The 16,285-nt window shown below is 38.0% G+C and overlaps 1 long non-coding RNA gene across 1 annotated transcript; it reads left to right on the top strand.

The window, feature by feature from the left end:
* The first annotated feature begins 457 nt into the window (after nt 1-457).
* LOC310730876 lies at nt 458-4,523 on the top strand. Its single transcript, XR_014534998.1, has 3 exons — nt 458-804; nt 3,492-3,668; nt 3,789-4,523. It is a non-coding gene; the product is annotated as an uncharacterized lncRNA (long non-coding RNA).
* The last annotated feature ends 11,762 nt before the right edge of the window (nt 4,524-16,285 follow it).

Raw genomic sequence — 16,285 nt, 5'->3', positions numbered from 1 at the left:
CACGACACAAACCCGTCTTTCTGATGACAGCGTGCTCAGTTGACCAGAAAGTCCTGTAATTAAACCGCTGCCTGCCCTGATGAGTGAACTGAAGTTAACCTTGGACCGTGTGCCCAGACCGCAGCCGTTGTGCTTAGATCTGTGCGGGAAGAACAACACGATTTAGAGTTCTGTTAGAGGAGTAGCAGTCTCAGCTAATTGTGCTGAATGCTGAGGAATAACGAATATAGCAGCAGACGGTGCGTTCGTTTCTGTCGACGTGTCTCTTTTTCTCCCCATTCTCATATTTATACTGTATTATTGTGAGATATATTGCACTTCATCTGGATTGCACACTGTCTTTCCCGCTATTTTCCAGGCAGGTTTTCAGAGGAGATAACTTATTAAAATTACTTTTTACTCATTTTGTTTAATGTATGCACTTTAACAATTAATAACCCAAGCGCAGGAGATTTTCACTAAAGGCCATTAATTTGTATAAAGCTGCTGCCACTGACAAGGGAGATTTTTTAAACTGATCAGAAGAAAGTGAAATTATTCTCTCGCCTCAGGTTAAATATTACTTTCTGCAGGAATTCTTCATGGCGTGCCTGTTTTTTTTTTTTTCGTTTTTTTTTTTCCATGACCTTGCCTTTGATTGCTGTGTTCGGATTCATCTGACTTGCTTTGAAGCAAAGGGGAGGCTTGTTTTGCTTTGCTTTCTCACCCAACACATCTCTCGTCCCATCAGAGCTGAGGTGCGAAAATTCAAGGCCTTGCTGAAAACAGACCTGCTCTGTATCTTTAATTCACCTTCCAGGCCAGGTTTGTACAAATGAGTGTGTGTGTGTGTGTGTGTGTGTGTGTGTGTGTGTGTGTGTGTGTGTGTGTGTATGGTGAAAAAGGGTGGGCTGGGGTGAACCCATGCGCTCAGTGTCTCTATACGCATGTCTGCTGGAATGGATTATTATTTTTTGTCTAAAGCAGCCCATTAAGTGAACGCTTATATCAGCTGCTTATAGTATGCATCAGTCTCCAGCCAGGCTTTTGCCCTGTTTAAATAATTCAGCACGCCAAACACAACAAGTCCATTCTGCTTCTCGGCTTTCAGCATGACTACTGTCCTTCACAGACATCTCTACTTTCACTTAAAAGCTTCCCTGAAAGAGTTTAAGCACATACCCTAAACTCTCAGAGCTAATATTTTGGAATGTCAAAACAAGAGCTCAATCAGGTGTCTCAGCCTTACCACTGTGTGTGTTATTATTTGTAATCTTTAATAATGCTTATCTTGTGCTTGACTTGACATATAACCTGTATGATAACTCCCATAACTCTACAGCAACACTTACAAAGGCTTATGACAATATTATAATAAGCATCATAAAAATAATTTCATCAAGATTTCGGTCAACATCGGATTCTGTTATAACATTTCCTATGCCAGGAACGATGTATTATGGTATAGAAAGCAGACAGGAGGCGTAGCTGGAGGCAGCAGAGTTGAAGATGCTGCGATTTTTATTTGGAGTGACGAGGATCACAAATTATTTTTCTTTTAGAGGGATGTATTTCATTTATACAACCAAGCAGCTCGGGGGTTAAGGGCCTGCTCAGGGGCCCAGAAGTGGCAGCTAGGTGTGGCCGGGACTTGACCCCACAACCCTTCAAAGTCCAACACCTCAACCACTATGCTATCACCTTCCTCAATATTTTAGCCAAGAACAACACTCCAGGCAAAATGGTGCAGAAAACAAGGAACAGCCATCTCTAAGCATGGACACCTTGTTGTCAGATTGAGAGAGAGAGAGAGAGAGAGAGAGAGAGAGAGAGAGAGAGAGAGAGAGAGAGAGAGAGAGAGAGAGAGAGAGAGAGATAGGGAGGAATTGGTATTCCCCAATTTTTTGTATAAACAGGCGAAATCCTAAAAAGTTTCTGTATCTGATTTCATTTGGAGCACTTAAAGAGATCACAAACACAGTCACATATTCAGACAATTGTGTTACACATTAATGATAAGTTCACACATTTCTGTACAATGATTTTGCAAGGGCATTCCAGGGCATCCTAGCATTCCACACATCAGACGAAGGAGCGAATGCACCCAACAGTCTTCACTCTTATTGAAAGAAGGATCATGTACACTGTATTGACATTAATCCCATTGATCAAAGAAACACTTACACTATACAGTCTTGGCTCCTATTGGTTAAAGGATCATATGCCATCTACTGTCTTCACTCTTATTGGCCAAAGAATTATGTACACTCTAAAGTCTTCACTTCTAGTGGTAGAAGTATCATGTGCTGTCTACAATCTTCACTTTACTGTCTTTGCGCCCATTGGTCAAAAAACCATGTGCACTCTTTAATCTCTACATTCGTTAGTAGAAGGATGACATGCAATTGAATGTATTCACTCTCATTGGTAGAAGGATCATGTGCACTCTACCGTCTTTGCTCCAATTGGTAGAGCGATCACATAAGCTCTGCTTTATTCACTTCTATTGGAAGAAAGATCACGTATATTCTACTCTTTTTGCTCCAGTTGGTAGACGGATCATCGAATGCGCTACTGTCTTCGCTCCCATTGGTAGAAGGATCCCGCAAAATCTTACACTTTCCCACTGTGAGTTAGTGTGTGTGAATGTACATGCTGTATATTTAATGCATGAGTAGCTAGTTTTTAGCTAGATTTTGTTTCAAAACTTACAGGTTAAAAACAAATACACTCCCAATCTCTTCATTGTTACCTCGACAAACATGCCTGGGAAAGAAAATCTGAGTGCTGGTGAAACATGGGTGCCCTTTCTGATTCGACAGGCAACAAGATTAACAGGAAATGTGCAACACCTCTATCCTGATTGGTTGAAACCCTGGTGGCCCACATCATTAGTTTTATCTCCTGCTCACTCCCTGAGGCACCACTGAAAGTTTTTCACAGAACAGATATTACATTGAGGTGTAATGATAACTTTGCTTACCACCACGAGACCCCCCCCCCCCCAGACCCCCATTTTAACCCTAATGTTTAATGCCAGTTTTGTTTATATAAATGATTCAGCAACGGCGTTCGAACAATATTCGACAATCTTTTTGACTACCCATCTGGAGGTGTTTATTAACACATATGTTTGCTGGTATTCGTGCTGCCTCCTGAGTAAAAAACAAAAAAAAAAACAGATTGCAACACATACACTTGCTCCCAGTCAACATGGACCATCTGAATGCGTTCATCAAATCAGACCCCCTCCCTCCCCACACACCCCCACTCCATTTCTCCTTTTTTTCGTTACACTCCATCCTCCTCTTCTCTTCTTCCTGCAGTGGTACCTTTTTAAGTTCAGAGACTGAGAGCATGTCTTCATTAGCTGCATTAACATTCAGCGGCTGTAGTAAATTCTGACAGTGAAAAGGTCCCCGTAACCTTTAGTTGTGCAGAAATTTACTTCCCAAGAAAATTACAGCTGGCACTGTCTTAATTAATGCTCGCTTTCTTTGCTGAAAACCCAGGGCTTGTCAGGAGACGAGGAGGGAAGAAGGGGAGGCGGCGGCAGCGGCAGCAGCGGCGGTGGTGGCGACGGCGGCGTTAGCGAGGATGAGAAAGTGGGAGAAATAAGGAGCGGAAATAGAATGTGGAGATGACTGAATGTTACAAGGGGCCTTAAAAACTGAGCCTCTTAATGATAAGTAAGTAACTCAGCCACCATTTTCTGTTGTGTTCCTCTTTTTTTTTTCGCTTTGCAGTCGGAACTTGGCTTTGAATAGATTCTCATTCCCTTTTTTTTTTTTTTTTTTTTTTTTTTTCAGTGTGGTACAAAATGAAATGCTAGCTGGAAAACCAATACATATTTTATTCCCGGCTTTCTGCAAACAACGCATTGAATGATGGTGCTTTTTCTGGATGAGCACTGCGTACAGGAAGACAAAAGAAGGGAGGCCACAAACAGATTAGAATACTACAAACAATCACTGGCCTGAAAGAACGGTTAGTAAAGCTTCCTCGGAAATAAAAGGAGGCTGAGCTGAGATTGGCAGCCATGTTTAGGATTATGCAATGAATGCTAAATGTGGAGCATCAAGAACAGTCTCAGCGCTTGTTATGTAAAATAATGCAGCGAATATTGAAAGAGGGGGAAAAAGGGCTCGGGGCTTTGTCACACGTGCAGAGGTACAACATGTAAAAGCGGTGTAATCAGTCATACCTGATTATGGCACAAAACTAAATACTACACTGAGTTTCTGTGTGTTAATTTTGTTGCTGTGATAGAAGACTTGTCATGAAGTTTGAAGGTCTATAGGCTATTGTGTGAATGTTTTCTGTAAAGTGATGTTATTTTCTGTGTCTGTCACCAAGTCTAGGCCCTCTGGGTTTGATCATTAACTCTTTTTCCCGCTCTCTTTTTCTCTACGGATGCTAATTAGGGGTTCTGGCTCATGGAGTGCTTGATCGACAAATGTCAGAAGACACTTGTGTGGCGTATTAATTGCTGAAATAAGAGCTGGGGGGCAACAGCAGAAGAGCAGATCTCCATATAAAGATAACTTTTAGGAAAAATGTTGAAGTTATATTGTTAGGAAAGTCAAAATGTCAACAATTTATTCGCAACATTTAGCATGATTGAGTGAAAATTTTAAGCACAGCTCAGTTCTGTTTGCTGTTTTAATAATAATCATAATAATAATAAAAATAATAATAACTAATAAAAGGCAAATTTCCTATTACTATAGATAAATACATTATTATTTATATATTACAAGCTTATTATGTAGATTTAATCAGGCATCAAATGAAGCATGGGATGTGTTCTAAATTGTATGCAGCACAAACTACACCAAAACGCTTTTTACCAATTGTCTGTCTATCTATCTATCTATCTATCTATCTATCTATCTATCTATCTATCTATCTATCTATCTATCTATCTATCTATCTGTCTGTCTGTCTGTCTGTCTGTCTGTCTGTCTGTCTGTCTGTCTGTCTGTCTGTCTGTCTGTCTGTCTGTCTGTCTATCTATCTATCTATCTATCTATCTATCTATCTATCTATCTATCTATCTATCTTTCTAGCATTGTTAAATCTATCTATCTATCTATCTATCTATCTATCTATCTATCTATCTATCTATCTATCTATCTATCTATCTATCTATCTATCTATCTATCTATCTATCTATCTATCTATCTATCTATCTATCTATCTAATTATTTTGGACTCTGCCGTCCAGTCATGCAGTTGAACAAAACAGAAAAAACTAAATTAATTGAGCATCAATGGTTCTTTTTCCCACCATATACAGAACGTGCTGCTCCACACAAGACACATTGTTCCAACTGTGCAAGTTTTATCCTTTAATGTAGAAGAAAAAAAAAAACTAGCAGAAGAGCTGTTTGGTGACTCAAAGTAAAATATTACTATCACTTCTGTAGCTCAAGAAAATATACCAATTATAGGAACTAATTAAAACAATTAAAATATGGAGGGTCTGGTATCTAAATTGTCCACATCAACACTGGAGCTGGCTTATTAAAAGAGTTTTCTAATGAGCTGCAGACATTGAGTGTCTTTTTCCTCTCCTCTGGCCTTGTCTTTTGTGGAGAGAGAGAGAGAGAGAGAGAGAGAGAGAGAGAGAGAGAGAGAGAGAGAGAGAGAGAGAGAGAGAGAGAGAGAGAGAGAGAGAGAGAGAGAGAGAGAGAGAGAGAGAGAGAGAAAGAGAGAGGGAGAGAGAGAGAGAGAGAGAGAGAGAATGAATGAACTTCACACTTTATATCACATTTTATAATATTATCACTGTGTGTGTGTTCAGTCACAATGCTGTCCTGGCTATAAGAGTGAAAAATAAAACGAGAAAATACATCTATGGGTTATACATACTATTAAAATTTTAATCAAAATATCTATCTGCAGATATCTTCATCTGAAATGATTCGAGAAGTTCCTATTACTGCCTTTTACAGCCTTCACTCGTATTCCCTTGTGAATGATCATACATTACCTTAACCTTACAACTATTTCTAATTCCGCTCTGTCGTCTGTCTCGCACCTTCTCTCCTCACCAGGGGGAAAGTAGACACTCGAGCCCCGTCCCAGCGATGATAAACTGCCACTGATTCCCTGATTCCAATTTGTAATTTTCCAAGTGTAGAGGTAGGACTCAGACGATTGATCAAATTGAGGAGCAACTTGAGCCACCTTTTTAACCCCCCCCCCCCCACCTCCTTTCACCCACAGTCTCTCTTTCTGGTTCTCTTTAGTGCTTTTGCTCTCTTACCCAAAGACCCTCTTTAAATATTCAGCTAGATTTATGAATGGTCACTGTCTCCCTCAGCTATTTATATCTCCTATATTGACAGAAACACATTCTGGAAAGAGGAATGAAATTTAGGTTTCTGTGAGTGCGACGGAGGGGAAGTTTGATAGAGTGTAATCTGACACCGGGGTGGTGGGGGGGTTTGAACACTTAGATTAATGTATTTTGCGGAACAAAAGTAGACAAGGATTTATTCATATTTTCCCTCCATTTTTATGAAAAATTCAAATGAAGGTCAATTTTCAGGATTACCTGTCTGGCTGTAAAATGTTTCAGGACATTTGTCAGGGACTGAATAAAAAATTAACGACGCAGACGACTATTTCACCCGAAGGGAAAAAAAAAAAAAGATCGGAGGTGGACAAATAAATTTAACATGGGTGTAATAAATATCTGTGTTAGTGCTGTATTTGTTTGGATACGTGCAAGAGAAAAAGCGCTTGTTACTTCAGTTACCTGTAGGGGGTCAAATCTCTTTTCTAGCTTGCTGCAGATGGTCTTAGTTGGCCTTCGCTTACACTAACATCAGAAGCCTCCTGATCTCTGGGGATGCTGGCATCGTTGTTCGATCTGATTATTTGGGAAGGACAAAGTGCTCGTGTTGATGAAGAGCCTGCTTGAAAATCTGGGAGTGCAGAAATCAATGCAGATCCTCTGGCCTCTGGAGCATTGATCATGCCTGCCTCTGCATTGACAACCCATGCCTTGTTTATCTATGCGTACAGAAAGCCTGAACTGAGGCGCTGGTGAAGTTTTTTATATATTTATTTATATGCATCCAATTTTTCTGTAGAGTTTCTGCATCTCTGTATCAACAGGCTGACATGATTAATAATACACATTCATAAGTTTGATTGAAGAAAGTTCAGCTCTAGTACACATCCTTGTTGGCGGGTGGCAGGAGTGTGTTTGTGTATATGTGTGTGTGTGAGGAGGGGGGGGTTCTTGCTTATAATTCCCTGCTTCTCGTGTCTGTTTAAAAGTGAAAAGAAACACTGTCTATTCACATAGTTTGTGGTGGAATCAATCCACCAAGAGACGGACGAGTTTGCTGAAACGAGGGCTGCTCATTACTGCAGGATGTTGTTTGTCCAGGAAGCCTTTTCCTCCCACCTTGTTAGAGATGTCCAGCCTGCATAATTGGATCCATCTCCAGCTGCAGACAGACGCTCTCATAGCGAGCGCTTGCATGAATGACAAATGTTCCACCTATCTGGGAACGATGACCATTTAAAAGAATGACGTCTCGTTATTAGGACGGCAGACAAGTTTGAAAGCTCGTGCAATCTCTCCAGCGATGAGTAAGGAAATCACTTCACTTAAGGCTGTCTGGGTTGATTTGAACACACAGAGCTTCTTTTTTGATTCCTGTTTAGCAAACGGGTTTGCAACAAATAAGCGTTCAGTTTGAGGCTAATTGCCGGCGAAGCGCGCGCAAAATGTATCATTATGAATCGATCAGGGCCTGGGAAATGTGAGCGACTTTGCAAATTCGTCGCTGTCATTCTTGAAACGAGACGAGTCTGTTCGAGATCATTTGACTGGAGCCTGCCTGATCATCCAGCCTAATTGAAGACAGAGGCTAAGAGTTTTCATGGATGTGCAGAGCATCTGCTTCGAGACAAGGGCCGTACATTCTGTACACAGGTGACTCGTGAATGTTTATTGAAACGCAAGGTGAATTTGATTAAATCAGGGATTTGTTTAGGTCCTTCACAACGACGTCATGTCATTCACAGCGGGTGAGTCATAATGTCTGGGCGGAACAGGGTTCCAAACCGAGTCGGTCATGCTGAAGGATTCAAAACACACAAAACCACCTGTCTGGCTAGTTGTGGACCTCGTATTGAAGAAATCCTGCACCTAGTTCTCAACCAAATTACAACATTAGTGCATGTAAAACAATGAATTCTCACTTGATTTGCCATAATGCTTAAGTAAGGCAGAATTTTGCACCTCTGTACAATTACACAGTGTCCCAGAACTGTCTTTAATTGGAAGAAATGTGGCTTGCACCTGTAATCGTCGTGTTTACATCATCGCCGGAAACAATGAAATAAAGCAAAAGAAAGCGTTTTTTTTTTTTTTTTGCCTGCAATTTGCCATTAAAATCTTTTGTTTATTGTTCATTGCACAGTTTAACCTTTTTGAACAAGTTGTACGGTGATACTAAAGTTGCATAAACTAACAAACAGGTTGCCTGCAAACACAGATGAAATGTGCATTATGATAATAATACATACATATATAAATAAATAATAATAAATACATATACAAGAGAGTTTATTTCATTATATGAGAAAGGCAATTACACTTATTTCAAGGAATTCTAGAGTCTACTGGTTTTAAATGCAATTAAAAGAAAACAAGAAAAAGTGTTTTTGTTTCCAAACATCTACAAGTTCATTCATATATCTGTTTGTATGTCACAAATGTTTTATTTATGTCAACATTGATTTAAGAGAATTGGAAATTTTGTGCCGGACCAAGGAAGGAGTTAACAGTGTATTGGTTATCTGCTAATTACCAAGAGCTTGAAACAGGACAATCTAAATGATCTAAAAGCAAACATGATGAGGTGATTTATATGTACAGGTTAGCTTCTAAAACATTAAAACACATTTTGAGCCCTACCTATTTTGAGCCCAACCTAGCTGAACACCTTTTGGGATAGTCATTGCCCCTCTAACCCTAACCCTAAGCCCCCCCCAACATTTATTCCTTAACTTGAGGCCATAATCACAGTAATATGTTTTAAAATTGCATATTTTTCTCTCTGTTTTGTCCTTCCGTCCACACTGACAGCGTTTTTAGTCGACAAAATGCAGTGTTTTGAAAACAGTGTGGATTGTGAAAACGGAGGCTTTCGAAATCAATGATGCATATTTTTTGTCATGTGACGGAGCCTTCTCTTGATATTGCCGTAAAGCTTCAAAGAGGCGAAAATTAAATAAACGCCAATGATGCAGGTCTTAAACGTCTTACGTTTTACTCGTGCGCAGTACAGTGACGTAAGCGTTTTCAGACGTTTCACTGTGGATGAGCAACGTTTGGGAAACGATAGTGTAGACGCAGAGCGTTTTTTAGACGAAAAAACCTTTTTCAAATATATCCAGAATAGTGTAGACATTGTGTCAGATTCCTCAGTAATGTCTTGTGTGTGTAAAGGAAGAAGCCACGGTCCAAAATTTAGTAAGCCTTTCTAGAAGATTGGCGGGAACAGCCAGTGGGATGAAATCTGGAATGAGAAGTTCATGTGGTTGTGTCTGGCCAGATGTCCACAAATGTTGGCCAGAGTGTATTCCCTCAATTAGTGATATTTAGAGTGTGCTGTTCATCAATCTATTCAGTGGGTTCTTGTAAACCGTAAATAAGGATGTTTCAGCCAAAAAGAGACCCTTTTTTTTTTCAGTCTATTGGTGATCAGTCAGAATAACTATGTTGAACTGCAATGAGGCTTCCTTCTAAGGGAATTAGTGATCCCAAACCAGGATAGCAAAATGTTCTACATCATAACAGAGACACCATTTATTTGCCTTTAATATGCTACATGTCTTTATATCCACCACATATACATGCAAATATGACTTTTTCTGTATTACCACTGGAGTATGGTGGTTGGGGGGGGTTGGCGTTTGAAAGTAGATTTGCAAACATGGCACCCTGTTTCATAGGTTATGTACTTTATATGTATCTGATGAGATTTAAAGTAAAAATGATCAAACACAATCTTCCTAGTCTAAATTTATGCATGTGTAGATAGAAAAAAAACTGAATTTGTGTCTTGGGGGGAAATATGCATATGCAGTAAATTTCTACATGCCTGTATATCGTATTATCATGTGTTACAGGGAGACATATTGTGTTGTTATTATGTAGCAATTCTTTTCGAAGGAGAAAGAAATGCTCTCATCTTGTCATTTAACCCAGCTGTTTATGAAGAATAATGTGTTGAGGGAATTTCACATGGTGAGACATGTACTGGGGGACGAGTTCAATGCACACCAAGTGTTGAACTGAAAAAAAAAAATCTTAAAAACAAGCATAAGGCTGGACTCTTTAGCTACAGTGTGTTACCATACAGTTCTTTTAGACGGCACTAAGAAAATGGACAGAGCTCTCACATCTGCAGACCAGAACTCAGCGGGTGATTTAAATACCCTCAGTCTGGGCTGGAACATTACTTTAATTCACTGATGCATGAAACATTAAAATGTAGAAGGCACTAAAATGAAGGGTGAGGAAGTGTACAAGGAAGAGAGGGAGAGAGAGAAAGCGTTCGAGTGAAGTGGATTTATTAAGAGTGGCCCATGCTAGTTTGCTGCCATTATTAGCTGATTAGGTGTCAGCGGGAAGAAGAGACCTGGCAACCTCGCAAGGCGAGAGGTGCGAGCCATTTTACATCCGCATACAAAATGGAGCTGGGATAATTAGCACGGCATCACAAGACGATTCTGACTCAGATGAAGGGAGGAAAAAAATAGAATAGGAGAAAGTGCAGGTCTGAAAGGAAACTTTGGGCTGCCACAAGGGGGAAAAAGTTGGATGTGAAAAGTTGTTAACATCATAGTGAGAGAAAAATAAAAGCTGGGGAATTTACAATGCATTTCAATGCATAAGAGAATTTTGGTTAGCTTGCATTACTGTAGAATCCTAATTAATGAAACTGGATTATTTTAGTTATTTAACCAGTAAAAAAAAAAACATATTTTATAGAAAATGAGGACATGCTAATATTAAATATTACCAAACAACACAAATTTCAAAATGTTTTATTTTTAACTGTCTTGAATATTTTTCCACTAATCTTGGCCACTCTGAGGTAATATGACCTGGGAGGCAAATACAAATACTTCATAAGTGTACTTAAGTAGATTTTTCTGGTATCAGTACTTTACTTTACTATTTATTTTTTGGAAAACTTTTTACTTTCACTCATTAAATTTTTTAAACAAATATCAGTATTTTCTACTTTTTCAAACCAGACTCATTTTTTTTTAATTAGAAACTATTTGTTGACTAAAAATTTGGTGACATTTTTAGCCCATTAACCTATTTCTTGTCATTGTGCGACTTTTTCAATCTTCCACTGGTGTATCATTTCCTGGCTATTATTCCCCACATACGTAGACTAGTCTACAAAACTACATTAACAAGCAAGACAGACGGCAACAAGAAGTATGGAGCTGATGTGGATGAGACAGAGGGAGTCAGTGATTCAGTCATTCCTGATCACCTGATCATCACCATCTCAATATTATGATGTGAGGTCTAGTTACCAGTGACAAGTAAAAGAAATGAACATTTTTTACTTAAGTTTATGTAAGAGCCCAAACTTCTTTACCCTAACTTGAGTGAAGAAGTGTAGTGAGTACTTTAACTTTTACCAGAGTCTTTTAAAACACGAGTATCTGTTCTTCTACTTGTGGCATCTCTGTATGTATGTGTGTGTGTGTGTGTGTGTGTGTGTGTGTGTGTGTGTGTGTGTGTGTGTGTGTGTGTGTGTGTGTGTGTGTGTGTGACTTATGGCTGGTGTAAAAATTGCTCACTCATGTTTCACTGTGGTGAGTGTTCTGCAAAGCATGCATCTCTCGGGCTTTCCTCCCAAAGGCTCACTTCCTGTTTGCACACTGATTTAAACCTATTCGGTCAAACTTCACTGCTTCCTTCCTGTCTGAGAGGAAGTCAGGAGGGTATGCAGGTGTTTGAATATGTGTGTGTGTGTGTGTGTGTGTGTGTGTGTGTGTGTGTGTGTGTGTTTGTTTTTTTTTTGGCTATTGGGTATTTTAAGGGAAAAAAAATATTTTGCAAACAATGCATATTAATTATACAGTTAAAAGAAAAAAAAACTTTTATTTTAGAAACTATTTATTTTCAAGTGTATTTGGTACAAGAAGTGTATGTGTTAGACTATATGGAAGAGTTTGTGGACACCAGACCATAATATCAAATTCAGAATTTAGAATCAGGTTTATTGGCACACACAAGGATTTTGGTTCCAGCTGTTAGTGACTCTCAAAAGTACATACATAAATAACACTATACATTTAGCTTGGACTATACAAGACAAACAGACTATATAAGACAATACAGACAATGTGAGACAAAAGAGACAGTACGAGAATTCATTAGGAATGAGTATATGACAGATCAGTAATGTACATAAAGTGTGAGAGTGCATATTAGTGCACATATTACTATGCAATCTGCTTTTTTGAATATTGCATTTCACATTTATTCCTTATTTGTTGTTATAAAAACATCCACCTTCTTGAGGATGTTACTCCTCAATTTTGGAGTGTGTTTGTAGAGATTTGTGTTCATTCAGCCAAAAGGGCAAAGAACTCTCTAGCAGGCCACTCAAGATCTTCTATTCTAACACTAAACTATTGTCTTCATGCTCTCTTTGTGCACAGGGGCATTGTCATGCTGGAACAGGTTTGTGTCTTATAGTTCAAATATTAAGACAATTTAATGCTCTGACATGCAAAGACATCCTATACAATTGTGTGCTATAACTTTGTGGTAACAGGATGGAAAGAACCACATATGGCTGGAAAAGTCAGGTGTCCCAATACTTGTTTATTTCACAGGAATGTGTATTTCTTTATCAATATTAAATTAAATATTATTTTTGCATGTGTAAAGTGCTCTTTTTTTCAACAAAATATGTATAAAATCCAAAATGATCGTTGTGAATAATAGTTATATTCATTATAAATTCATCATCAAATCATAATAAAAATGATACTACAAATAAATGTGCGTCTGTGTCCCATTTTCTTTTTTTTCTTTTTTCTTTTTAATTGATTGGAATGCAGTCTGTTGTTCTAAACAGCAATATTCCACATTAGAAGTTTATTTCTTTGTTATAAATTTCCAAGGCTGCATATATTACGTTTTTGTTTTAGCTTATTTTTCAAAGATCTTAATGATTATTTATAGCGCATGCGATAACTCTTTAGCACCGTGCAAACTTTTTTTTTATGCACTTGAAAATAGCATTAATTCCGATGCAAGGGCTTCGAGACACAGGCGCAAACTACAAATCCTAAAGCTCAGGTGCCTTTTCACGTAGCGCATTAAAAATAGTGGCCAGCCCTCCCCATCAGTTCTAAATCTGCCCAGGAGAATGGATGCAATTCTACAGAGCAGTCCCTGTTGTTGCTATTATCTGCTTTATTGAACATAGCACCCCGTTTCCAGGGCCATTTACATAAACGGAGGAGTCTATATATTAAAGAAGCACCAAATGACTCATGACTTGGGGGGAAAAGAGGCCCCATCCTTCTTCTCCCTCCTCCCTGCAGATCCCCACACTCCACTCCAACTCCTGCAACTCTGCATTGCAAAGCCCCTTACATTAAATTGTGATAGATGAAGAACGGAGGCCATTCATACAAATCAATGACTTTAGTGTATGTGTCATTAGCTTGAGAGATGCAGGCAGCGGTCAGCGCCATAAATCAAGCGATGATCGGCCTGTCTGCGAGGCAGCACGGCTCCCCGCACAGCCGCACGCATTAGTACACTAGAGAGACGAGCAAAAAAGAATCAGAAGCAAGTGGCTCTTTTGCTTATTAGTGCCATTCTAGGTTAGCGTGCTGTAGCTCGCACCCTTTCAAACGCTTTGTTTTCTTTGTTTATTTATGACCCAGACGTAGAGCAACGCGGCTGTCCCTAAAGATCACCCGAGCGTGGATTAATGGCTCACAACTCTGGTTATTTTGATGCCAATAACGATGGCAGGGACCCAGCGACCTGAAACTCCAGAGAGATAAGAGACAATAGCTCACCCTTTCACCCAGCATGGCACAAAGGCTCAAATGGGAAAAATAAATAAATTAATATGGGCTCTGGTCTTATTTACATCTGCACTTTAATGAGCAGTGAACAATGCCAGCAAACTCATACTTATCACATTAAACCATTTGTTAAAACATTTATCACATTTCTAATATTTATTACAGTTATCATTTGCATTAATACGAGCTCCAATGATGAACAAGGTCATGTTTAGCTTCACAATGATACAGTGTCTGTGAAGGTCATAACATGTGATTTATTTGATTTCCATACTCGTTCTGAATGATTTAAATTAATGATCAGCATTTTGTTTTAAAAAAATTTATGAAAGAAATTGTAATGTGTGTGAAAAATACACACAAAAAATGCAATTTATACTAGCTCAAATCTATCATTTTTAAACCCTTTTCTGTATTAGATAATAATAATAATAATAATAATAATAATAATAATAATAATAATAATAATAATAATAATTAGTACACACAAAATAAAATCAATGATAATAATAATAATAATAATAATAATAATAATAATAATAATAATAATTCAACTTTATTTGTTTTATTTATCTCTTTTCAGTGGGTCCGATAATAATAATAATAATAATAATAATAATAATAATAATAATAATAATAATAATAATAATAATAATAATAATAATTCAACTTTATTTGTTTTTTTTTCTCTCTTTTCAGTGGGTCTGATGATAATAATAATAATAATAATAATAATAATAATAATAATAATAATAATAATAATAATAATAATAATAATAATAATAATGGTATATAATTTTACAAATAAAGAAATATCGTTAAACCAAAAAACAGGTCCAGGTAAAGAGACACCATTTCTGTCACAGTGTCCATTTTTTATTCCCCAAGAAAAAAAATAAAATTATACTATTATCTAAAGATATGAATCAATCAGATGGTTTGATATTTAACCTGGAAAATACTTTTTGCTCAGTGCAGGTGTGTGCAGGTGTGCAAGTGTATGCTTGCGAGTATTTGAACAAGTGTGTTAAAGAAAACCAGTGCCAGTGAATAGGCAAAGTCACACGGGCTCATTTGCGTGTCGATTGTTCCCCAGTTAACGCTTGTAGAAAATGAACCGGGGTTTTCCTATCATAAGAACGCATCCACAAACGCTTCACCCCAAAGACAACACTGCAATACTTATCTACCATTTGTTTAGCCTTTCCATAACCCTTGAAAAAACATTTGAAAGATCCTGTTACAACCTTGAATCGAGTCCTGCTCTTACTTTGCTGCAGTGGAATGGTTCTGTGCTGTCTGCCTATTATGATATATGACCATTGACACCATTAGACTAAGGTATTATTAGAAGATTAGGTGAAGCAGGCTGAAAACGAGGTCCTAAAGAGCTCCGCTGCTGAGAGGCGAAGAAAAGCTGAAGAAGCCACAAATTACTGAGCAGATAACGCGAATAATGTAGCTGAAACGATATCTGTGACGTAAACACCGTGACATGTACCTCATGGTTCCAGCTTATACAACAATCTGTACATGCCTTGCATAGTAAAATGAATCTACACTAACTGGTAAAGGTTACAATTTTCCCAGCGTTAGCAAGCGACACTTCGCTGATGACTTCATATAGCACGCATAGAGAGTTTTTAATTCACCCTATAGGAGGCATATGATGCAAAGTAGAAACCTTATATAACAATTAATAACAAAGAACACTCGAAAAACACTGTTTTACACCCAGGTATTGTTTGATGTTCTAATAAAACCAATTATTTATAATAATCATAAAAAAAAACTGGGTATCTCATAGTAAACTGTTAGAGCCAAATATAATATTAGTCATGTTTTAGATGCTTTTACTCATTTCAGACTTCTCACTGAGCAAATAAATCATTTTCCTGCTAGAAATGCATAGCACCTTATCTTCTACTAAAATAAAAAAAAAAGGATTAAAAAAAAATATCATATACTTGGTTTGTCATAATACCTGTTAAGTGAATGACAGAGCGAAACTCTGTGCTATTTCAGGCTAAAGAGCTGATTGTTAATAACGTTCAGGTGAGTGTGATTAGTAAATTGGCCCCCTTGAGCAATTGAGCAAGATGCAGGCATGGCAATCAAACAAGGCAAGATGATTTGCAAAGGAGCCTTTCGTTAAGCAATAATAAATGTACAAATTATTTTCTACAATAAA

This window comes from Silurus aristotelis (assembly GCF_946808225.1).
Source record: "Silurus aristotelis genome assembly, chromosome: 9".
Taxonomy (NCBI): Eukaryota; Metazoa; Chordata; class Actinopteri; order Siluriformes; family Siluridae; genus Silurus; species Silurus aristotelis.
Note: the sequence above shows the minus strand (reverse complement) of the source record. Positions and strands in the feature narration are given on the sequence as shown.